Source organism: Capra hircus, chromosome 4, assembly GCF_001704415.2.
Source record: "Capra hircus breed San Clemente chromosome 4, ASM170441v1, whole genome shotgun sequence".
Lineage (NCBI taxonomy): Eukaryota > Metazoa > Chordata > Mammalia > Artiodactyla > Bovidae > Capra > Capra hircus.
This window is the reverse complement of record NC_030811.1, coordinates 55,816,257-55,840,835: the sequence shown is the minus strand read 5'-3', so window position 1 is coordinate 55,840,835 and position 24,579 is coordinate 55,816,257. Positions and strand designations below refer to the sequence as shown.

The 24,579-nt window shown below is 41.9% G+C and overlaps 1 protein-coding gene across 4 annotated transcripts in view; it reads left to right on the top strand.

The window, feature by feature from the left end:
• Window positions 1-24,579, top strand: part of LOC102180455 (calcium/calmodulin-dependent 3',5'-cyclic nucleotide phosphodiesterase 1C) — a 325,012-nt gene that overhangs the window by 20,729 nt on the left and 279,704 nt on the right. The window lies entirely within an intron of this gene.

The following is a 24,579-nucleotide window of genomic DNA, read 5'->3' as shown; positions in this document are numbered from 1 at the left end:
ATACCTTCAAATAAGAGTGGGTCCAGTTGCTTAAAAACTCATTACTGCTGAACTGTCCAGTGATTTTACTAAACCTTGACCAGAGTGGGGCTGGACTGAGGGCGAGTGTGTCGAGGTTTATGGATGGGAGCACAGAAAGGTCTTCAAATGCACGTTCAGGTTTTGGATTCTCCTAGGCTGATTTGCTGACAAAATGCTATTGAGCTCACAACATAGGTACAGATTCCTTTAAGGGCAGTCTTTTGATTTAACCATAAAGAGGTTAAAGTAAAATATCATCTGTCATCATCCTCCATTACTCTGTTTTATTGCGAAGAGTTTGGAAAGCACATTCCATAGAAATAGAGCCGCTTAAGTCTTTTGTTGGCCAAGCAATAGAAGCCTACGGCTCAGTCTAAAAGGCTAGTGTCTGCTTTTCATTAATTGACTTTGGTATTGTGACTTTAAACAGGTTACATGAGATTAAAAATTACTGTTGCAATTAAAATCTTCCAGTAGGTTTCAACAATGGTACTTTCAGGGCTTCTTTGGTGGGTCAGTGGTTAAGAATCCACTTGCCAGTGCAGGGGACATAGGTTCGATCCCTGGTCTGGGAAGATCTCACATGTTGCAGAGCAACTAAGCCCGTGCACCATGACTGGAGAGTAGCCCCCACTTGCTGCAATTAGAGAAAGCCTGCATACAGCAATGAAGACCCAGTGCAGCCAAAAAAAGAAAATACATAAAAATTTAAAAGTCTTTTAAAAATAGTGTTACCTTCAGATGATGCCTTTAATAGGACCTTTTCTAGAGAGTCTCATCTCATAGTAGAGGCTCCTATGTCCTGTGGTTTCTAAATAAAGTCAGTAATCCAAAGTAGTGGTGTCATCATTTGATATGCAGTGAGGAGGTTCACACTCATTGAGAGAAAATGAACTAAAACTTTAAAGCTTCCTAGAGGGTTGCTGTACTTCTCTAAATATAGTAAGCTTATAAAGATGGCCAATAATTCTGTCTTGTTCAGATTCATCAGGCTCATGGTAGTGATTGCATTTGAACTACTAAGAATGGTGTAAATTAATCACTCAGATTAGAGGGCATAATAGTCATCTGTAGTAAAAGGTAATTTATCATTTTTACATGTAGTTAACTAAGGGTATAAGATGTTTCAGTGTTGCCTCAATTTTATTTTAAGGGGAGATAAATAGACAGGTAAGAGGGAGTTTTATAGGAGACCTGCTCAAACCTGTCAGACTTCAAATTACTATGTCAACTTTTGAGGAAAGCATATTTTTGCATATCTCACATGAACACTGTTGCATTTTGATGTCAATGTAAAGAAAAGACTGATTTTAGCTTATTAGCTGTGTTGAACTGAAGTGCAAATTAATGGAGGCGTGGTTTGAGCTCTTCTGTTTTTAATCACATGCTGCTGCTGCTGCTGCTAAGTCACTTCAGTCATGTCTGACTCTGTGCAACCCCGTAGACAGCAGCTCACCGGGCTCCCCCGTCCTTGGGATTCTCCAGGCAAGAACACTGGAGTGGGTTGCCATTTCCTTCTCCAATGCATGAGAGTAAAAAGTGAAAGTGAAGTCGCTCAGCTGTGTCTGACCCTCAGTGACCCCATGGACTGCAGCCTTCCAGGCTCCTCTGTCTATGGGATTTTCCAGGCAAGAGTATTGGAGTGGGGTGCCATTGCCTTCTCTGTTTTAATCACATACCTATCCTCATATGAAATAGATCCATGTCTGCTAATCTATCACCACTTTTATGGATTAGAACAAAGGTTTTACTTTGCTCATGATTTTGTAGGTCAGGAATTCGGGAAGGACTTGTCTGGGTGTCTTGGATCTGATGCACCTGGTGTCATCCAGGGCTGCTGGGGATATAGGATCCACTTCCAAGATTGAGTCTTCATTTGCATTGGGGAGCTTTGGGGCTCCTCGTTTCTTCTCTCTCTCCACATGGTTTTCATCCTCCAAAATGTCTCCATGAGCTTGAGCTTCTATGCAAGGTGATCTCAGGGGAGTTGAACTCTTAGCTGGCTTCTTAGGCCATGTGTTCCAAGAGATAAAGAGTGGAAGGTGCTGTCTCTCTGAAACTGGCTCGGTGTCACTTCTGCTGTATCTTATTGGTTAAGGCATTGCACAACCCATCCAGAGTTAAGAGAAGGGGACATACATTATATCTCTTGATGAAAAGGTGTTAACGAATTTGAGGCCATTTTCATGTATCAAACCTTCAACCTTTTGCAGAATGATCTTGCTTGAGACCTTTTCCAGATATCTGTAAATTGGGAGTCTTTGGATACCTAATTTGATGAATGGTACACAGTTTTAAACATATCTTGATACCCCTCTCTGATGCTGGTATGTTTGAATATATGCTTGTCTCTTGGTTGATCGATTTGGACTGGGAATAGCTGTGATTCCTTTTTCATGTTCATTTCAGTTCAGTTCAGTCACTCAGTCATGTCTGACTCTTTGCGACCCCATGACTATAGCATGCCAGACCTCCCTGTCTATCACCAACCCCTCAAACTCATGTGCATTGAGTCAGTGATGCCTTCCAACCACCTCATCCTCTGTTGTCCCCTTCTCCTCCCACCTTCAATCTTTCCCAGCATCAGGGTCTTTTCAAATGAGTCAGTTCTTCCCATCAGGTGGCCAAAGTATTGGAGTCTCAGCTTCAACATCAGTCCTTCCAATGAATATTCAGGACTGATTTCCTTTAGGATGGACTGGATTTTTCATGTTAGGGACAGGCATACTAGTGTGGATTCAGCTGGTTAGTTGAATTCTGAATGTAGTTATTTGGCTTCAGTTAATAATGAGTCAAGTAAAGTTGGTGGCTTCATGTAGGAAAATGAAATGACTCAAATGTTACATTAAAAAGCTTTAAATCTTATAGGTTTGCTTTGAACAAGAGGGGAAAGACAGCCTAAGATACACAAATCATCTACCTTTGTTTAAAGTTTTTATTGCTAAGTTTAATTTCATTTCACTCATGTATTTATTTACCTTCAAAAGCAATGATAAGAAAAAAAATCCACTAGCTTGCAAAGTCATCGTTATCCAACTACAACCCAACTGAGGTAGACATCTTTCTTTACATTTTTCATAAAATTCTAGGCAGATCTTAGTAGCCCACAAGAAGGATATTTTGAGGATAGTGATTCTACTGAGTCTCACATTTAGTGTTAAGGAAAATGTATTCACCTCTTTCAAGAGCAGAATTTCAATCAAAAGAGTGGTGTTACAAGTACTCTTTACTGGGTTAGCAAGGGCACCTGTAGGTAGGAGGTAAGCTTCTCCCTGCACAGAAAGCCTTATTGGATTGAGCTTTAAATCAACACAATTAAGGGGAACCATCCTTTGGCTTTATGAATGGGTCTTGTCCATGAAGGCCAATCATTCAAGAGATTTGCTGAAGTGGTGAAATGGCAATTTGACAGCTAGAGAGGATGACACGGGAAGCCTGCTTCCCTGTGAAATTCTCGTCAGGTCATTTTCAGTACAGCTACAGCTTCAGGGTGTCAGGTCTGGCTATGAGAAGTTTATATCTTTGAGAAAGCATGCCAGACCATGCATAAAGTAATCACAGATACTTAGAGATAATCTAATATTTCTGGGCTACTCCTAAATAAAAAAACTGTTATGAGGGATGATGTAGTAAGTTAAATCTATGTTAGAAGAGCTTCCAACACACACACACAAGAACACACACTCACTGTATTTCAGTGTGTGAGGGGAACTGTGACTGTTCAGCATAATTCCAGGCAGAGGTGCAAGGAAAGACATATCCACACACCTGAGGGACCTCCATGGACTATTGTTCTGTTTTCATATAACTGAACAGTGGAAATACTTTGGTCAAGATGGCCAGGAGTTGGAGTTTTAAGGTCACCAGATAACGAAACCGTCATTAGTGTGAAGGTTTTTGTTAATTTGTTATTAATCCTAGCTCTGTTTAGCTCTTTTAGTGGAAGTTCTGGTTCTGACTCTATCTGATTGATGTACATATTTTATAATTCTAGACATTTCTGTGAGCAATTAACTTGAGCCAAACTTGTCTCTCTTCTTGTTAGTTGATATTAGATTGATAGTTACATGCATAGTACTTTGCAATAATTTCCCATTTTAACAAAAGTTTACTTAATATTTTCTATTGATATATACTTTAAAAATACTGAAAATAAGAACATATATGTGAAATAACCTCTGTGAAGAGGTACACAGGCTTGTAGACATGCCTGCTTGCTCAGCCACTCAGTTGTGTCCGATTCTGTTACCTTATGGACTGTAGCCCTCCAGGTTGTTCTGTCCATGGAATGCTCTGTCCAGGCAAGAATACTGGAGTTAGTTGCCATTTTCTACTCCAGGGGACCTTCCTGACCCAGGGATTGAACCCACATCTCCTGCATTGCATGGGTTCTTTACCACTAATGCACTTGGGAAGGCTTGGGATTGTTAGGTGTGACTGTGAAAAAAAATTACAATAAAATATGGTAAGTGCTATAATAGATGTAAATATTGAATGTTATTGGGAACAATTAGGTCTTTGGAGAAGATACTTAAATTATTGTATACTCTTCTGTCACTAGATCACAAAGAGACCCTACAGTGATTTTTAACATTCATGGTGCTTAGAAGTATATTAAAGTCTAATGAGATAGTTGAGTATTTTTGGTTTTCTTCATGTCTTCAGCTATTTTAAAAATGTATGTTTTGCTGAGTCTTTAGGTTTTTCTCGAAAGGGCAGATGGCTTTAAAATATTCTGGACATTAAGAAGACAGCTCAGGATACAAGCATGTGAAAGTAATGGATAAAGTGTGTCTTGTCCACACAGAAAACACAACGGCCTCTATCTGTTGCAAGGCAAAACAGGGAGTTATTTTTTCCCTCAAGTGTCTAATGCTTCTTTTAGTTGGATTTTTATGTGACTCAGTAATCATATTTGATGAACCCAATAATTGATTAAATCCAGCAAATGATTCCTCTAGTCAGGTCTGCCTGTGGCAGCCTTCACGAATCAGCATACTTAATGAGTCATCAACAGAACCTCCACCTTTGCTGTTAATAATAGATTGGTGTGTGTGGGTGGGGATGGGCAGGAAGGTGAGTGGATATCACCCTTTGGGAAGACTGCCTTCCAAGTACTTGTATTCTTGTGTTAACAGGTGCATATTTGCTGAACTGCGCCCATTTCATCCCAGACATTAAGACTCATTGGTGAATCCTGAAACTCTCTCTGGCATTGTTGACATAGACTCAGTGGATATAGTCTTTTACCTTCATGGTAAAAAAAGGATAGCCAAATAATTTGTTGAGAAAGTTAAAGGGATGCTGCTGCTGCTGATGCTGCTGCTAAGTTGCTTCAGTGGTGTCCAACTCTGTGCGACTCCATAGGTGGCAGCCCACCAGGCTCCGCTGTCCCTGGGATTCTCCAGGCAAGAACACTGGAGTGGGTTGCCATTTCCTTTTCCAATGCGTGAAAGTGAAGTCGCTCAGTCGTGTCCAACTCTGTGCGACCCCATGGACTGCAGCCCACCAGGCTCCTCCATCTATGAGATTTTCCAGGCAAGAGTACTGGAGTGGCTTGCCATTGCCTTCTCCAAAGGGTGATAGGTTACCTCAATACACATATTTTTGCATGCTTATGGATAGTAGTCTTGCATACTACTACTTACTTAGTTGTATTGACATTTAAGTTCAGTTCAGTCGCTCAGTCGTGTCCGACTCTTTGCGACCCCATGAATCGCAGCACACCAGGCCTCCCTGTCCATCACCAACTCCCGGAGTTCACTCAGACTCGCGTCCATCAAGTCCGTGATGCCATCCAGCCATCTCATCCTCTGTTGTCCCCTTCTCCTTCTGACCCCAATCCCTCCCAGCATCAGAGTCTTTTCCAATGAGTCAACTCTTCGCATGAGGTGGCCAAAGTACTGGAGCTTCAGCTTTAGCATCATTCCTTCCAAAGAAATCCCAGGGTTGATCTCCTTCAGAATGGACTGGTTGGATCTCCTTACAGTCTAAGGGACTCTCAAGAGTGTTTTCCAACACCACAGTTCAAACGCATCAATTCTTCAGTGCTCAGCCTTCTTCACAGTCCAACTCTCACATCCATACATGACTACTGGAAAAACCATAGCCTTGACTAGACGGACCTTAGTTGGCAAAGTAATGTCTCTGCTTTTGAATATGCTATCTAGGCTGCTCATAATTTTTCTTCCAAGGAGTAAGCATCTTTTAATTTCATGGCTGTAATCACCATCTGCAGTGATTTTGGAGCCCCCAAAAATAAAGTTGGACACTGTTTCCACTGTTTCCCCATCTATTTGCCACGAAGTGATGGGCCCAGATGCCATGATCTTTGTTTTCTGAATGTTGAGCTTTAAGCCAACTTTTTCACTCTCCTCTTCTATTTTCATCAAGAGGCTCTTTAGTTCCTCTTCCCTTTCTGCCATAAGGGTGGTGTCATCTGCATATCTGAGGTTATTGATATTTCTCCTGGCAATCTTGATTCCAGCTTGTGTTTCTTCCAGTCCAGCGTTTCTCATGATGTACTCTGCATAGAAGTTAAATAAGCAGGGTGACGATATACAGCCTTGACATACTCCTTTTCCTATTTGGAACCAGTCTGTTGCTCTGTGTCCAGTTCTAACTGTTGCTTCCTGGCCTGCATACAGATTTCTCAAGAGGCAAGTCAGGTGGTCTGGTATTCCCATCTCTTTCAGAATTTTCCACAGTTTATTGTGATCCACACAGTCAAAGGCTTTGGCATAGTCAATAAAGCAGAAACGGATGTTTTCCTGGAACTCTCTTGCTTTTTCCATGATCCAGCGGATGTTGCCAATTTGATCTCTGGTTCCTCTGCCTTTTCTAAAACCAGCTTGAACATCAATTGCACTTATCTCACACACTAGTAAAGTATTGACATTTAGAGCCCAAATATTAGTGGTGACATCTCATACAAGGGGCAAGGGAATCTTCTAAGAGATAAAACCCTTTAAAAATATTTTCCTATATGTGTTTGTGATGACTAATCAATTCTCAAAGTAGTAGGAACCATGTGATCAGCTGTGAGAATATGTCCAGTTTAACTTCTGAGATTGCCAACTGAGTCAGGGTGACTTTACAGTGAATGGTGGCAGGCAGAGTGGACCAGAGAAAGGAAAAAGTGGTATGGTGAGAGCACAGATCATAGATGGACACTGAGACTTAGCCACAAAGGATAACCCAAAGGCAGTTAACATGGAAAGTGGTCTATAAGTACTGTGACTTCAGGGGAAACAGCCGGGGAGAATGGAGGGTGACAGAGGGTCCGCATAGGTAGTTTGCTCCGATTGTAGCATATAAGGCAGCTGCTGCTCATTCATCCCTTACTCACTTAGTCGAGCACAGGCACAGAATCTGGCTTCAAGAGTCTTCCTAGCAGGAGCTGGGCACTTGGCCTGGGAGGAGAGGGTGCTGAGGTAGAGGAAGTAGCTCAGGCACCAAGTCTGGGCAGGCTGTCTGTCTGTCTAGGCTGTACGGGGGTCTTCACTGCAGTGCACAGGGGCTTCGTGGGCTCTGGAGTAATAGTGCTCAGTAGTTGCCCTGTGGCATGTGGGTTCTAGCTCCCTGACTAGGGATTGAATATAGCCTTGCAAGGCGGATTAGTAACCGTGGACTTCCAGAGTTGCATGGGCGGTTTATTCAGATACCAGTAGCAGGAATTACCGTGGCACTGAGTTGTCATTTTCTTGAGTTAAGAGGACCACCTGGACACAGTTCGGTCTTCTTCCCTCCTCCGTCTCAGCTCTGATCGTCGCTGCCCTTCTCCCACATCCAGGGTCTCTTGAGTGGCTTTATGTGAACTGCTGTTCTGTGTGTTTCTCCAACGTCAGCTCTGTGCTCTCCCCCTCCAAATGTGATGATGGGGTCTCTAATAAGTTGTGGGCTTTTCCTCCTCACTCTTTTCATTCTCGTGATCTTGGTCCAGTCTCTATCTGTGTCTCAGAGTCTTGAATAGCCTCCTAACTGCTCTTGTTGCTCTGGTTACTTCATCTCCATTCTGCTCACCCATGTCTGATTCCTTTTTCCACAGTGTCTCTGATGATGTCACATCTGTTTAGAAAATAACAGTCACTAGATAAGCAACAAACCTCCACTGGCTTCCTTTCAGCTAATAAAGATGACTTTCTTATCTAGAACTTGAAGGATTTCTGCATCTGTCTCCATCTCAGTTTTTCTACTTTGTCTCCCTTATTCCCTCCCATTCACTTTGAGTTCCCATCAAGCTCATCTCTTTGCTGATGTCCTATTTGCCTTGTGTTTTGTGTCATCCCTTCTTCATTCATAATCTTTCCCAGTATTTTGAATGTTCTCATTTTTACCTGTTGAATTCCCACTTTTTCCTCTAGTCTAATTCAAACGCCATTTCTGTCCATGGGGCCTTCTTTCCATCGTTCTACCTAAAAGAGAGTTTGTTCCCCCCGTCACTACTTTAGTGCTGGGTACAAGAATTAGTTGGATGCTTGTCATTCTTCTTGACATCACTGTGATTTTTTTGAGTAGGGACTATGACCCCAAAAGCATGGTGCTTTGGACATGGTTGGTATTTATTGAATGTGGCTTGACTTTATGAGTGGATCAGGTTGTGATCCTTCATGTATTTATACCATGGGTCAGAATTAAAGCCAGAATTACCAGGTGGAACTGGGAGTAAATAAGCTTAGATTGATGAGTGACTCATCCTTGCAGATCACCACATACTCCCACATTCAGGCTCTATTTGGCCTTCACACTGGCCAGGGTGGAGGCCTATGAGGTCAGCAAGCCAGATGGCATGCAAGGGCAAGAACCAAAAAATACACAATTGCTTGGGTCTTTGCAGATCCTTGGATCTGCTTTTCTGTGTAAGATCTTTTACTATGGAACTGTAGCATTGGGTGGAAACTCTGAGAGTGTTTTTGCTGTACATCAGTGGTTCAATTTCTCTCTCTCCTCCATTCAGGCCATTAGTCTGGGAGATGTTTAGTGCAGCATCAATGTATTTGTTTGTGGTGCATTATTCTGAATATTTGATAACTGTGTGGTACACATCATTTGATGGTTCTGTGATGTTTGCCAAAATGGTTTTGAGAATCGTTTTCTTACACTGCCTAATAAGACCTAAGTGCTTCTGTAAGATTTCAGCAGCACTCATGCTGGCATGTCACTGTACTTCAAAAGTTAAGCTCAGACTTTCAGTTGCCTGAGTAGGCATGTTTCTATATCCTTCCTAATCCCAGCAGCCCTCAATACTGAAGAGGAAGAATTGACTTGATTAATTCAGTCATCGGTGAGGACTTCCAAATGGGGGCCAAGTCCAGTGCCCAACAGTGTCAGCTTATAAGGCAACTTTTGGAGTGTTGGGAGACTCTGGGTCCAGTAGGGTAGATCAGAGTTTCTTAATCTTGGTACTGTTTGTGTTTTTGTAGCAGCTGTCCTTTGCATCGTAGGGTGTTTAGTAACATCCCTGGCCTCTACTCACTAGATGTCAATAGCAAAACCCCATAAAGGTTCGTTGGGGGGCAGAATCACCTGTGATTGAGAACCAGTGGTGTGGATGAAAGATTAAGAATCAGATTTATATTCTGTCACTAGTTTAGCTTTGCAATTAACTCCTCTCTTATCTCAGAGTCCTCACAGTAAAAGAGATAAGCTTGATCATGAGAATGGATATGATTCCTTTTGGCTCAAAAATGTTATTCTCTGATTCTAATTGCTGAGGTGTTCTATAAGAAAGCTCAGACCACCAACCAACATTTACAGTGATGACAAACACTCTGTGACCTATAACTGAATCACTGGGGAGGAGCAACATTGTTGATTAGCATGGAGGTCACTGGGCAGATTAACATAGTCTGGCCCTGTGGTGATGGTCCTTTGACCACCAGCCAGATTACCCGTGATTTAGATACTTCTAACTTCACCTAAATAGTGTGAACTAATCATGAGAAGGATATTAAAAGGACATTTGTCGAAACATAAACTTTGGCAAAAACATAAGTATGTCTGAAAGGTACTCTATTGATCAAATTTATTGTATGTCTACCACGTGGCAGGGCTTCATGCATATTATCTTATTTAATCTTCACAGTGATTCTGGTTCACAGATGAAGAACTCAGGGAAAACAAGTAACTCGACTGATGTCACAAAGCAGAGAAATGATTGGGCTAGGGTTTAAAGGCAGATCTTTGAGATACCAAAAATGTCTAATTTTTTTTTTTTTTCTATTCTGGTAGTAATTTTTTACAGCTGTTGAACCCCATCCCACTTCCAAATGAAGTGGTTCAAAACTGAATAAAGTCAAAGGGTCAGAAAAATATGCCTTTTGGAGTTCATTTCCCTACTCTGTCAATTTTTATTTTCTCATCAAGACATTTTACATTTGAAAATTTTCATATTTGGTTTCAACCCAAAAGTTGAAGTTCTCAGGAAAGTTCAATGAAGGCTTAAAAAAACCCCAGCAAGCTATATTTGAATAATATGATTTAAAGGGGAAAAATTCTTCACCTCTACCACCAAGTACTTTTTTTTCAAAATTATCTATTTTTGTACTTACCCACTTAAAATGCTTTGAAGCAGTGTAATCAGTCACACATGAATACATAACCCTTTACGCATAAAAAGTAAATAACAAAAATAGAATCAGATAAAGGAAAACTTGCCTTGTATTTTTCTATCCTCTGATTTAATATAATAATGCCTTTTCAAAGTTCATGGAAAAAGTTCACTGCCTGAATTTTCCCCTGTGTCTCTGCAGAATTAGCATCATGCTATGCTCTGTATTGTTTATTCCCATAACTTTGGGGAAAGGGGACCTGCATGAAAAGTCCTAAGCAAGCTGGAGGGAGCAGACTAAACCGAGAACATGCTTTGGAAGAGACATGTCTGTAATCTTTGCTCATCCATGAAGGGAGAAGGGCAGAGGGTTGGCTCAAGAGAGGGGGTTTAGAGTCACCCATTTCTAGACTAAAATATGAGTCGTGGCACAAATCTTGGGTCAGGCTTGAAGAGGTTCCCTTCTTACTAGAGCTTTCATTTCCTATAGGTCCGGTGGAAATGTTAATACTTCCTGGCGTTCTTGGGAGCCCAGAATGAAATCGTATATGTAAAGCACATAAGAAGTTTTTGGCACATGGAAAGCGCTTAGTCACTGAAGGCTTGGGGGGAGTCCCTCAGAGAGAAACCAGCATTTGACGGTCACTGTGCAAAGGGCTTGCACTTTGAGACAGAACAGGGTCATGTAAGGGAGCTGGTAGGAAGCAGATGGCCCTGCTCTTTAGGGACAGGGACTGTGTCTTATTTATTGGAGAGTGGAATCAGCCTTAACCAAGTGATTGGTGACCATCTTTTGGAAAGAACGTTGGAGTAGGTGGGTTGGAAGAGCCTTGTGCAAGGTCGACAGCCTCTGGGACATGGGCCTTAGTTAGGAAGACAAACTTGGAAGGGCCCAGTTTAATGTGGTCGTAAAAGATCTTTCCACAGGAAGACACTCATAGTTCATCTTCACATTTAGTTTTCTATTTTGAGGGAAATTTTATGTCATGTAAGCTGTCACAGAGGGACTTCCCTGATGGTCCAATGGCTAAGACCCTTTGCTCCCAGTGCAGGGGACCTGGGTTCTGTCTCTGGTTGGGGAACTAGAGCCCATACGCTGCGACTGAAAGCTCACATGCTGCAACTAAAGGTCCTGCAAGCTGCAGTGAGAGGCTGATGATCCCACGCGCCACCACTAAGACCCCATACAGCCAAATACATACTAAAAAAACCACAATCACAAAGTGAACAGCGCTTTGTTTTATTGGCTGAGGGCAGGCACTCTAGAGTCAGAATGCCAGGTTTCTCATCCTTGCTCTATTATTTTCTAAGTGTATGACCTTTAATAAACTTCTTGATTTCTCTAAGCCAGTGGTTCTAAAGTGGAAGTGCTTTGGCTCCCAGAGAACATTTTGCAGTGCCTGGAGACATTTTTGATTGTCACATCTGGGAGTGGGATATACCCCTGGCATCTAGCAGATAGAGACCAAGGATGCTGCTAAACATCTGACGATGCACAGAACATCCCCCCCATAACAAAGAACTATCTGGTCCAAAATGTCCACAGTGCCCGGGCTAAGAAACCTTGCTCTAAGCCTCACTTCCTTCATCTGTAAGGAGGGGATAACAATAGTACGTACCTGATAGGGTTGTTGTAGGGTTAAATGAGATAAAGATTGAGCATAGTAAGTACTCTCCCTGGGTTTTAGTAAATATAAAGGGTCTTTTTGCCATTATTATCAACATTATGACCTGTGATTCATTGTCTGTATAGCAGATTTGTGAATTCTGTTTCGTTGTTTATGTAGCTGACATATACAGTTTGACAGGTGTTTTGATGCATTTAAATTTTATAAGAACAAGAAGTACTTTAAATCTTGCATTAAAGGAGATTTTGAAATTGTCCTGAAGGGATAATATTGTTTGGATTATGTAAACAGTATATACTCTATGCTGAAACAAATCAGAAATCATAAGTCTGCATGCTGCTATAGTCTGTTAAACCTAAAAAGTGTAAAATCAAGGATCTTAAAAGAAATACTTTGATTTTATTGCATATTGTTACACTGGAAGCAATGAAACAATACAAATTTACAGAGAAACCCAGTCCCATCTCTTATGCTGCTGCTGCTGCTAAGTCGCTTCAGTCGTGTCCGACTCTGTGCGACCCCAGAGACGGCAGCCCACCAGGTTCCCCCATCCCCAGGATTCTCCAGGCAAGGACATTGTAGTGGGTTGCCATTTCCTTCTCCAATGCATGAAAGTGAAAAGTGAAAGTGAAGTCGCTCAGTCGTGCCTGACTCTTAGCGACCCCATGGACTGCAGCCCACCAGGCTCCTCCGTCCATGGGATTCTCCAGGCAAGAGTACTGGAGTGGGTTACCATTGCCTTCTCCTATAAGTGGGGGTAAAGTTATCATAGTAATTTCAGTGAAAGCTGGTAACTACAAAGTGAGCCTCAACATAAAGTGGGATAGATTCCTACTTAGTACGGCAGACAGCAAAAATGCCCCTTGAAACTGGTACGAGCCCAGAGCCAGTACACCACCTCTAGAAGCATGCCTCTATCTGGAGTCACAGGGCAAGCTCCTGCTCTCTGCTGTGAATTTGTGAGTTTCAGTGCTCAGCCACTAGGGGATAGGGTTGCCCGTGTTGTCTTGCTGCCCTCTGGTACAAATATAAATGAAGGTCTTGTGGGTTGATTTTTTAATAAGCAGGTTCTTAATCTATGTTATGTTTTATCATTTAGATCATAATCAAGGGTTTCTTAGAGTTAGCAAAGCAATTAAATAGCTCAAGAAAAGAACCTGATGTGTGCAGTGTGGACTGTGAGGTGTGTGATCGCTTCTGCTGGTACGCCAAGTCCATAACAGTGTTATCATGATTTTGTGATAATTTTACTAATTGTAGTATACCATATCGTTAGTACACTAATTGTTTAGTCTCAGTGGTGAAGAATCTGCCTGCGAATGCAGGAGATATAGGAGATGTGAGTTCGATCCCTGAGTCAGGAAGATCCCCTGGAAGAGGAAATGGCAACCCACTCCAGTATTTTTGCCTGGGAAATCTGATGGATAGAGGAGCCTGGTGGGCCACAGTCCATGGGGTCGAAAAGAGTCGAATACGACTTAGTGACCAAACAACAATGACATTAGTAAGAGTAATATATTTGCTTATTATCATGGCTCACTCACTTATGACCCATCATTAAGAAAGACAGAAGATTAACCCTTTTGGTAGTGTTAACAGTGCCTGTTTGGTGGATAAACAGAAGCCTCGTTCTTTAGGGGTCATCAGTTCAGTTCAGTTCAGTTGCTCAGTCATGTTTGACTCTTTGTGACCCCACGGACTGTAACACACCAGGCCTCCCTGTCCATAACCAACTCCCAAGTTTACTCAAACTCTTGTCCATTGAGTTGGTGATACCATCCAACCATCTCATCCTCTGTCATCCCCTTCTCCTCCCGCCTTCAATCTTTCCCAGTATCAGGGTCTTTTCAAATGAGTCAGTTCTTCGCATGGCCAAAGTATTGGAGTTTCGGCTTCAGCATCAGTCCTTCTAATGAATATTCAGGACTGACTTCCTTCAGGATGGACTGGTTGGATATCCTTGCAGCCCAAGGGACTCTCAAGAGGCTTCTGCCAACACCACAGTTCAAAAGCATCAATTCTTTGGTGTTCAGCTTTCTTTATAGTCCAACTCTCACATCCATACATGACTACTGGAAAAACCATAGCCTTGACTAGATGGACCTTTGTTGGCACAGTAATGTCTCTGCTTTTTAATATGCTGTCTAAGTTGGTCATAACCTTTCTTCCAAGGAGCAAGTGTCTTTTAATTTCATGGCTGCAGTCACCATCTCCAGTGATTTTGGAGCCCCAAAAATAAAGTTTGTCACTGTTTCTACTGTTTCCCCATCTACTTCCCATGAAGTGATGGGACCAGATGCCATGATCTTAGTTTTCTGAATGTTGAGCTGTAAGCCAACTTTTTCCATCTCATCTTTCACTTTCATCAAGAGGCTATTTAGTTCTTCTTCACTTTCTGCCATAAGGGTGGTGTCACCTGTGTATCTGAGGTTATTGATATTTCTCCTGGCAGTGTTGGTTCCAACTTGTGCTTCATCCAGCCTGGCGTTTTTCATGATGTACTCTGCATATGAGTTAAATAAGCAGGGTGACAATATACAGCCTTGACGTACTCCTTTCCCTATTTGGAACCAGTCTGTTGTTCCATGTCCAGTTCTAACTGTTGCTTCCTGACCTGCCTACAGGTTTCTCAAGAGGCAAGTCAGGTGGTCTGGTATTCCCATATCTTTCAGAATTTTCCACAGTTTATTGTGATCCACACAGTCAAAGGCTTTGGCATAGTCCAATAAAGCCTTTGGCAAAGTCAATAAAGCAGAAAAGGATGTTTTTCTGGAACTCTCTTGCTTTTTCGATGATCCAGCAGATGTTGGCAATTTGATCTCTGGTTCCTCTGCCTTTTCTAAATTCAGCTTTAAAATCTGGAAGTTCACTGTTCACGTACTTTTGAAGCCTGACTTGAAGAATTTTGAGTGTTACTTTACTAGTGTGTGAGATAAATGCAATTGTTCAGTAGATTGAGCATTCTTTGGCATTGCCTTTCTTTGGGATTGGAATGAAAACTGACCTTCTCCAGGCCTGTGGCCACTGCTGAGTTTTCCTAATTTGCTGGCATATTGAGTGCAGCACTTTCACAGCATCATCTTTTAGGATTTGAAACAGCTCAACTGGAATCCCATCACCTCCACTAGCTTTATTCATAGTGATGCTTCCTAAGGCCCCCTTGACTTCGCATTCCAGGTTGTTAGAGGTTATAGTGCTCCTTTCTGGGAATGAGGTTACTTTTTAATTACAATAGGGATGATAGTGGTGCTGGTGGTGGTGGTAGTGATGCTGGTGGTGGTGGCCTGAGAGCACAGCTCTTCATTAGAAGACTGTAGTTTATGCTTATGAGATCACACGAACTTCATGCTTTCACCTGTTTGCTTTATATCCGCTTTTTCCCCCGCTGGTTTCTCTTCATGGAGAGATGTGTTCCGGGAGCATGATTTGGGGATTTGACAGGTGAGGTTCTGATGAAGCCATTGTAAAGTGAAATTGCTTTCCATTTAGCACCATTATTTTGAATAGAAGGAAAATTTCCTTAAATTAGCCTCTTGTGTGGAAAATGAATCATGTTTAAAGGGTACTTTTGATCTTTAGATTGGTGAGGTGGCTGGTTCCCCCCTCCTTGATATCAATGACTTTCTTCTGCTGTTGGTTTCTATGGGACCTTATAGGGGCATAATTAAACCAGTGGTCTATAAACAAGGCGATATAGTTTTGGCACTCAGAGCATAGATGTTCAGATCTGAGAGGCCTCCATTTCAATATCATTTCCACCCCTCCTTAACTCTGTGATTTTCCAGCTAGTTAAATGTAAATATTCTCAGAGTATGGGCTACTGATAGTACCTACCTCATAAGGTGGCCAATAAGAATTAAATGAGACAATGTATATATGGTTTGTGACCCAGTTCTAGGTAAATAGTAGGTGCTTAATAAATATTAGCTGTTATTATAATGCATTCCTTTCCAATAAAAATTATTGGCCACAGAATGCCATTCTTTATCATAATTAAGAATGAGACCTTGCAGACTCTGTAAAACTTGACCTCCCTGAAGGACTTGTTTTACTTGTACAGGAGATGAATTCTTTATGATCTCATGCAACAGAGGAGTACAGTTGGAGTGGTACCAAAAAATTATGGGTAGAGTGCGTGGGAGAAGCTGCCGCCTTTTGCTTCAGGCTGATCCACAAAGCTGTGAAGATGAAGTACAGATCTATAGAAACAGTCTAAAAGAAGGAATCCAGTCATTTTAGCAAAAAATTCTAGGTGTCATCTGTTTACTGCTATCCTCTTGGTCCCTGTGTTCATTCTCAAAGAGATCCTGCAATGCACAGGCTGTGGGCAGATACCTACCAGAAACTAACACTCCCACCAGAGTTTTTAAAAAGGGAGATCAGTTATGCAGATGGGAAGTCAGCCACGTTGTTTGCATTAACAATATTATTGAGAGATTGAATGAAGAGTTAAAGGTGTCTAGTTTTAAAAGAGTCCTACCAAAAGTATTGAGTAAAGTCAAGTTAAGCATATTTTATCTGTAGATGTAAATTTTGGCTTGTTCGATTCCACTTGTAGACTTATTTCACTACCTGTTTACTGAGTACCGATTATGTGATGGTCAGGCGCTGTGAGATACTCCAAAATAAATATAAAGAGCAAGATGTAGTTTCTGTCCTCTAGCAGCCGATAGTGTAATGGGAGAGAGAAAGGGACTCAGGCCAGTTATGTCAATCCTAGTGTTTTGATTGAGGTGCAGTTCAATAGAGGAGGTATAGAGGAGGAGTTCTCTGCTAAGTTTGCGGTTCAGTAAAGGCTTGCTGAAGGTGATGCCTGAACTGAGACTTAAGAATGGATAAGCGAATATATGCTGATGTGGAAAGGTCATACGGGTATTTATTTAGAGGGAGTAACATGAGCATGATTGATCATAAAATGATTGATTTTAATCAGTTATGTCGTATGAGCCCCAGTGTCTACTCTGGCTTGAGTGAGGTTTGGTTCAGCAGTGTCAGGCAGGGTCACAGTGCTGTTGGTATCCTTGTGGGTGAGCTTCAGGCCGTAGCTGCTGCAGAAAGTGGATAGCCACTTCTCTAAGGGCTGCAGGCAAAGGGGAGGAGACAGTTCATAAAGACTTCTCTACTTAAAGGCACGCAGTGTGGCCACCTGGACACTGTGGATCTCTGGTCTGTTGGAATGGCGCACTCCAAAGAAACCAGGAGTCACTTCAAAACAAGAACCAAGAGGCAGATAAAAAGAATCTCCTACACCTTCCATAAGGGAGTAGAAATTAAAAGTAATAATGTCAAGTGTTCTCTATTTGCTCAGAGTTTTTGAGAGGCTGGTATGCATTTTTCTTTATTCTGTGTCCAGTAAAATTTATTAGCTAAACCATATGGGCCTGCATTTCTTTTTCTTTCTTCATTCTTTTTTTTTTTTTTTTTTTGGTGGCCCTGTGCAGCATGTGAAACTTTCCTGACCAGGAATCAAACCCACAGCCCCTGTGGTGGAAGCACAGAGTCTTAACCTCTGGACCGCCAGGGAAGTCCTGAGCCTCGGTTTCTTTTGAGACGATGGTATTCAAGCAGTTCTCAAATGATATCAGAATCACCAGTTTACCTGTTAAAACAACTTGCTGAAACTGCACCCCCCAAATTTTGATTCCATAGGTCTGGAGTGGGGCTGGAGGATTTACATTTCAGAAAATTCCCAGGCATACCTGATACTGCCATTGTGGAGAACCACACTTGGATAAATACTGCCTTCAAAGGAATATGGCTGTTCAGAATTTCTATTTCTTCCTTATTCTTAATAAGTTATATTTGTCAAGAAATTCATTCATCTCTCTGCTGTGATATTCATTGGTATAATGTTGCTTATCATCTTTTTATTTAATATCTCTAAAAACCTGCAGTCATGTTCCTTCTTTCAGTCCTGGTATTGGTAATTTGTGCTTTTTCTCATCATTTCTTGATCAGTCTCACTACTTGTGTATTACTTTCATTAATGTTTTAAAAATCTAACTTTTTCTATTGATTGTTTTACATTTCATTGCCTTCTGCTCTTATTTTGATATTACTTGGGGTTTAATTTTCTAACTTCTTAATATGAAACTTAGAGCATTGATTTTAAATATTTTATTTTTTCTAATGCAACCATCCAAGTTCTACAGTTCCCTCTGAATCTTGTTTCTCCCCTGTACCTCCCAGGTGCCTTATCCATACTTATAATGTTACAGCTGTCAACTGGATTCTTGTTTTTCTCCATAAACCATCCCATAAACTCTTCACAGAAAGACCCTCTTACGCATTTTGTTTCTCTAGTAAACTCATAACGATGAGCGTGCTGAGCAGTAGAGGAGCAGCTGTGTTTGACCTGGTGGCTTGGGTGCCTCCTCTCGTCCTTATTTCCTGCATGTGTGGTTCTCAGGCGGAAGAGCCCTACTTATGGGAGGAAAAGTCACTTCTGAGGCAAGCTTTGTGGGAGAGGAGATGTCCTTGTTTTGAAAAACTGTTGTAGGTGCTGTCGGTAAGGCCGACTTGGCACTTAGAGAACACCATTCGGTTGCCCGAATTGGTTGTTGGTTGAATTTTCTCTGAGTTGTCCTCTCTCTGCCGTTTCCTTTGGAGGCCAGGCTGCCCTTCATGCTCAACACCAAGTGGAGTCAAAATGAGATTTCTCTCCATTCAAGTCGAATTTCACAACTGGCTGCAGTGTGGGTTGCTTTTCCCATTTCCTTGGCAGCAGCTGGTGTCTGTGGCTGTCAGAGGCAGAAGTAGCCCTCTGCTAATGTACTTCTGTGCTAGGACACATATGGAGTCATCCAGTTGGAATTTCTAACTCCTGGGTCTTCAGAGATAAAAACTCCCAAGTGTGTGAATTTTCTGACCTTTGGTAACTCATTTAAAAGGAGAAGAATTAGGGTGTTCATTTCCCAGGGGAATGGGTACTTCTCTGAGGGATCGATTTTTGGGGCCTATCATTGTGCAAATCATTTACCATAAACAATTATAATAAAATATTGTGTTTTTATTCTTACAGTTCAAAATCTATACCAGTGGTATAGGTCTCAGAACCAAACAGACAAGGTAGGCTGAAGAGAAATCAGACTTTGATTTGAAATGGTAATGAGTGTGATGGCAATAATAGTGGTCATAATAATACTTGACAGTGGGATTTCACTGGTGGTTCAGTGATTAATAATCTGCCTTCTAATGCAGGGGACAGAGTTTGATCCCTGGTTGGAGAACTAGGATCTTCCATGCCTTGGCCAACTATGCCCACAGCACCTCAGGGAAGACCCTCTGCAGTCAAAAACAATAAAAATAAAGGCATCACTGCTTAAAAAATAATACATGATACTTATTATATTCCTGGCACTGGTTTGAGTGCTTTCCATGTTTGTCCCATTTAGTTTTTACCATAACCTCAAAGGTAGGTGCTATTATTGTCCCTATTTTATGGGTGAGAAAATGGGGTCATGGAGAATAGAACTTTTCCAAGGTAGAGAATAGAAAGGCTGGGTTTCCAATGAGATATGGCTCTTGACCTCAAGCTTTAAGTCCTTGCTGTCCTAGCTCTCTGACTCTGGCGACCTTGGGATGTGGTGACAAAAGTGGGGTTATGACTTGGTGTTTGCGTTAAAATTCATCAGCAGTGCTGATTACAGTCATTCTGATGTGGGTGATTTTGGCCTCTGAATTTCTCTGTTTAGGTTTCTTGTGCATTTGCAGCTGAGCATGGCTGGGGGCTACCATGAACATAACTAGGGCAGAAAAGGGAAAAAAATCTTTGTAGAGAATGAAGACCATAGTGAAAACTCTGCTGACCACAGTGTCTCCATGTTCTTGAGGACTATCTTTTACTGCTAAGGGAAGTCCACACTCCTGATTGGCACCTCTGTGTGAGGCACAAATCTGTGCTAACACAAGCCAACTTTTCTTCCTTTTTGTGAGACTTACAATCAGCTGTGGCTCCTGATTGAGCTGTGATTGGGGGAGGGGGTGGGGGAGAGAGGGGGAGTATCTAGAAGCCCCAGTCCCATCTATCTGGCCAAGGAGGACTTGATGTCTTCCTCTGTTTATAGAAGCTTATGGAGGGAACTGGTTTTTCCAGTTCCCTTCCCAGGATTCCTCCCTTCTCTTTCTAGAAAGAGCCCTGTTTGCAGATGCTCTGAGGCAGCAAGTAGCTTTCCTGCTTACTGTGACCCACAGTGAGACATACATTTACCTATGACTCCGTGTGTGTTCGTACTCACACACACAACTCACAGGTACACACATGCGCACACTTACACTGAAATATGTTTTATCATACTACCAGTGACTACATCTGATATTTCCTATTATATTCTATTAACACACAAAATGTTGACTGTGACCCAGTAAACTGATGTTATTATTCACTGATGGGTGGCATCCCATTATTTGAAAATTACTGATGGTGATTGGTGGGAGCTGAGTATAAGAGCAGAAACTAAGTCCTTTCGTGGATATATTTGAATGCCCAGATCCAGCCTGAATGTATTAATAAATCCAGGTGCCATATTTCTTTTCTAACTAACTCAATATTCTTTTAGGAGTATTGGAGTTTTCCCTCTAACCTGAATTAGAAGCAAATCATTTGAATGCTCCTCTCAGGTCTGTGGGTCAAGTCAAAGGAAGTAGCCCACAGAGAAGAAACTTGGTGGAGTTTCTCAGTGAAGTCCCAGGGCCTTTGACCTTCACCTGCCTACGTGTTGGGAAATGAAGGCATAAGTTATGGGAGATGACTGTGTCTTTGGAACCACTTCTTATACTAATAGGCCCTTTGGGAGTTTCAGAGTGGATAACAGCAATAATGAAAAGCAGGTTTTTGTTTTCTTTCTTTGCCAGTGTACTGACAGAGGGCAGAGGGAAGGACATTCATCCCCTTAATGGCAAAGGGGGTAGGGCTTCTCTGATGCACAGGGCAGGATGACATGCTGGCTGCTGACATATTCCATGTGCATCCTTCACCCTGCCTTCCAGACTATACATTCATTAAAACTACTGAATGAATTCCAGGGTAGGGAAGATTAAGCTGTAATTTACTATATTTCATGGCTCGCTTCTCCCTTTTCTTTAAGCTCATTCAGCTGGAGTGAGTCACAAAGAGAAAGCAAATTCACCTCAGTGCATCCTGCATCCTAAGACAGCTTTGGGCACTGACATTTGATTCTTCTGGGATGCAATCAGGAGAGATACAGTCCCTCCCCTTCTGCCTGTCCCTGCCTGTGGATTCTGTCCTCTGTTCACCATGGGAAGGTCTTAGAGTTGTCAGCTGATCTCAGTTAAGGATGCGTTTTGAGAAGTCACCTTCTGAACGGATTCTGCTGGTAACAGAACTCCTGTTTTCTAGTTCATGGCCTGGTCCTTTCCATCTCTGTATCTCTGCTGGTTAGTCCTTCTTTGGATACCTGAGCTTTGCTGGTGCATCACTCCTGGGTACAGGTTAAAGTAGGGTTTCTGGCCCTACTTTAAATAGTGAGACTCGGTAGGTTGGTGTGTAGGTGGCTGAGAGGGCACTGTGTGTGTATGAGTGTGTGTGTCATTTTCATAATACCCTGTATGTGACTGTGGGGTGGTAGATTTTAATCTATGATAAGAGAATTGGGACTGATCATTCCTTCTAGATAGAGCTGCTCTTTACCATCTAGTCTGATCACCTCTCTTTCTGCATTCACCTTGTATTTCACATGTACCTTTTGGGAATAAATGTTCCGTTCCTGGCTGTCTCCACATCCCCTCGGCAGTGGATGGGTTTACTATGACTTCAGTTCTTGCTTTGGAGTTGTGAGGAGCAGCCCAGGTGGCAGAGAGATGGGGAAACTCTCGGTGTGTGAGAAATTCTTGATAGTGACACATTAAACCAGAAAAGAGCAGTCTAAGCTTGTTGTGAAGTCCCTGCGGGTCTGAGACAAAGCCTAACAATTGAGTGACTGCAAGTTCTCTGCTTTCCTTTTTAAGCCCTGGAGTTTCCACTCCTCTTTCAGAATCCCCTTGATACAATCTATTCTCTCCAGGACTTGTTGTTCAGTCGCTCAGTCGTTTCCAACTCTTTGTGACCGCATGGACTGCAGCACGCCAGGCTTCCCGCTCCATCACCAACTCCCAGAGTTTACTCAAACTCATGTCCACTGAGTTGGTGATGCCATCCAACCATGTCATCCTCTGTTATCTCCTTCTCCTCCAACCTTCAATCTTTCCCAGCATCAGAGTCTTTTCCAATGAGTCAGTTCTTTGCATCAGGTGGCCAAAGTATTAGAGTTTCAGCTTCAACATTAGTCCTTCCAATGAATATTCAGGACTGATTTCCTTTAGGATGGACTGGTTTGTTCTCCTTGAAGTCCAAGGGACTCTCAAGAGTCTTCTCAACACCACAGTTCAAAAGCATCAATTCTTCAGCGCTCAGCTTTCCTTATAGTCCAGCTCTCACATCCATACATGACTACTGGAAAAACCATAGCTTTGACTAGAAGGCCTGTAGCACACAGCTTTTCTCCAGGATAGCACATGGCTTTTCTACCTAGTTACAGCATCCTGGATTTCTAAATGCATGTGATTATACCTCAACACACCACCATGATCAATTTAAGAGGAATCTTAAATCTTACCTGCTCTTTTGACCTTGCTGTAGCTCTGGTCCTAGAAGGAATTGTAGATGTCATTTTGTTCAGCCTCAGGTGAGGCAGAAAGCTCATATGATGAAAGGTCGTGCCCAAGGTCATACACCTTGCATCTCCTTGACTTCTAGGAAAGTAGAGAGCTTGCTTCACAGCCTCTTGGTATTTCTCCCCCAAGCAGTGCTGCCATTCTAATACATAACTGTGGCTTCTGTGCTTGGTGCCCTCTGACACCGTATAGATGCAGAGCCTCCTTGCCACTTTGACTTCCCCTTCTGTGTACCTGTCCATGGACCTTCTGATAGTGGTGGTGAGGTTTGTCCTTGTCCTTGTTTCCTGTGTCTGGCCAATTCTGTTGATTCTACTTATCCATCAAGTTTCTGCTCAGATTCAACTTCCTCCTTGGACCCAAGATCACTGGGCTGGGTGTCAGGAGTCCTGAGTTCTAGTCCCTTCCCCAAATAAGCCATGTGACACGGACAAGGTCTTTAGACTGATGGGCCCCAGTTCCCTCCTATGACACAGGAATGGAACCTTGTTATTTCTATAATTTCATGATCTCTAATTCCACACTAATCACTCTGTGCTCTGAATGGTGGCCTGCTTGTCTGTCAGCTAGACTTGAGTTTAGATTTCCAACTCTGCTTTTAATCTTTGTGTGGCTTTATGCAAGTTGTTTAATCTCTGGGTCTCCATTTTGTCATCAGTAAAAGATGGGGTTGTTAGGAGGATTAAAAGCATAGTAAAATTATCTAACACATAGTAAGTACTGTTAAGATAATTAAAAAAAAACTAGAACTCATTCAGATGTAAAATAAATATGTGTTAAAGATTTTCATTAACTCATTATTAATGAAGGACCTGGTAGGAAGTTACAAGTAGTTCAAATATCAATCCAAAAAATAGACACATTTATAGGTTAGACCCTGCTACTGGGAAAGTTTGAGGGCAAGAGAAGAAGAGGGTAACAGAGGATGAGATGGTTGAATGGCATCATCAACTCAATGGACATGAGTTTGAGCAAACTTAGGGAGACGGTGAAGGACAGGGAAGCCTGGCATCTGCATTTCATGGGGTCGCAGAGTTGAACATGACTTAGTGACTGAACGATAGGTTAGAAATGTGAAAATAAGGAAGGCAAAACTTCTTCTATGGTGGAGGAAGGAAGTCGACTGATATGCTACGAGACAGGATGTATTTGCATGTCTACAGACAAGAATTATTTTGTATTATTATCAGCTATACACAATTTACAGAGTTGTAAAATAGCTTAAAGGCCATGTGGGACTGCCTCTTCTGGTGAGGACAGATGCAAGAGAGACACTACTCGGTTACTTTTAAAGCTTTTGCTGTGTTGCAGTGTATGCCACGACTCATTCTTTTGGATAAAACAAATCTTATGGCTGAATCCAACATCTGTGGGTGGAAGAGTGTAGTCCTCCCATGGCGGGAGAAGAGGTCCACATTAGCAAATAACAATAGCATCTTCTGCCTTTAGCATTTATTTTATAAATTTTTAATCAGGTTTATTATAAATTCTTAATTAAGTTTATCATAAAGTTGGTCAAAGATGATGAAGAGCTGTGAATCACCGTTGCAATCTCACATCAATCTCAGTATCTGGTTTATGTCTCCGTTTTATGTTTATTTCATAGTACCACCAAGATCCTGATTCATTTACAGATATGTAGATGCATACTGATGTGTTGTTTTACATGAGAAGATTTGCAGAGACCTGATTTTAAAAAAAAAACAAATT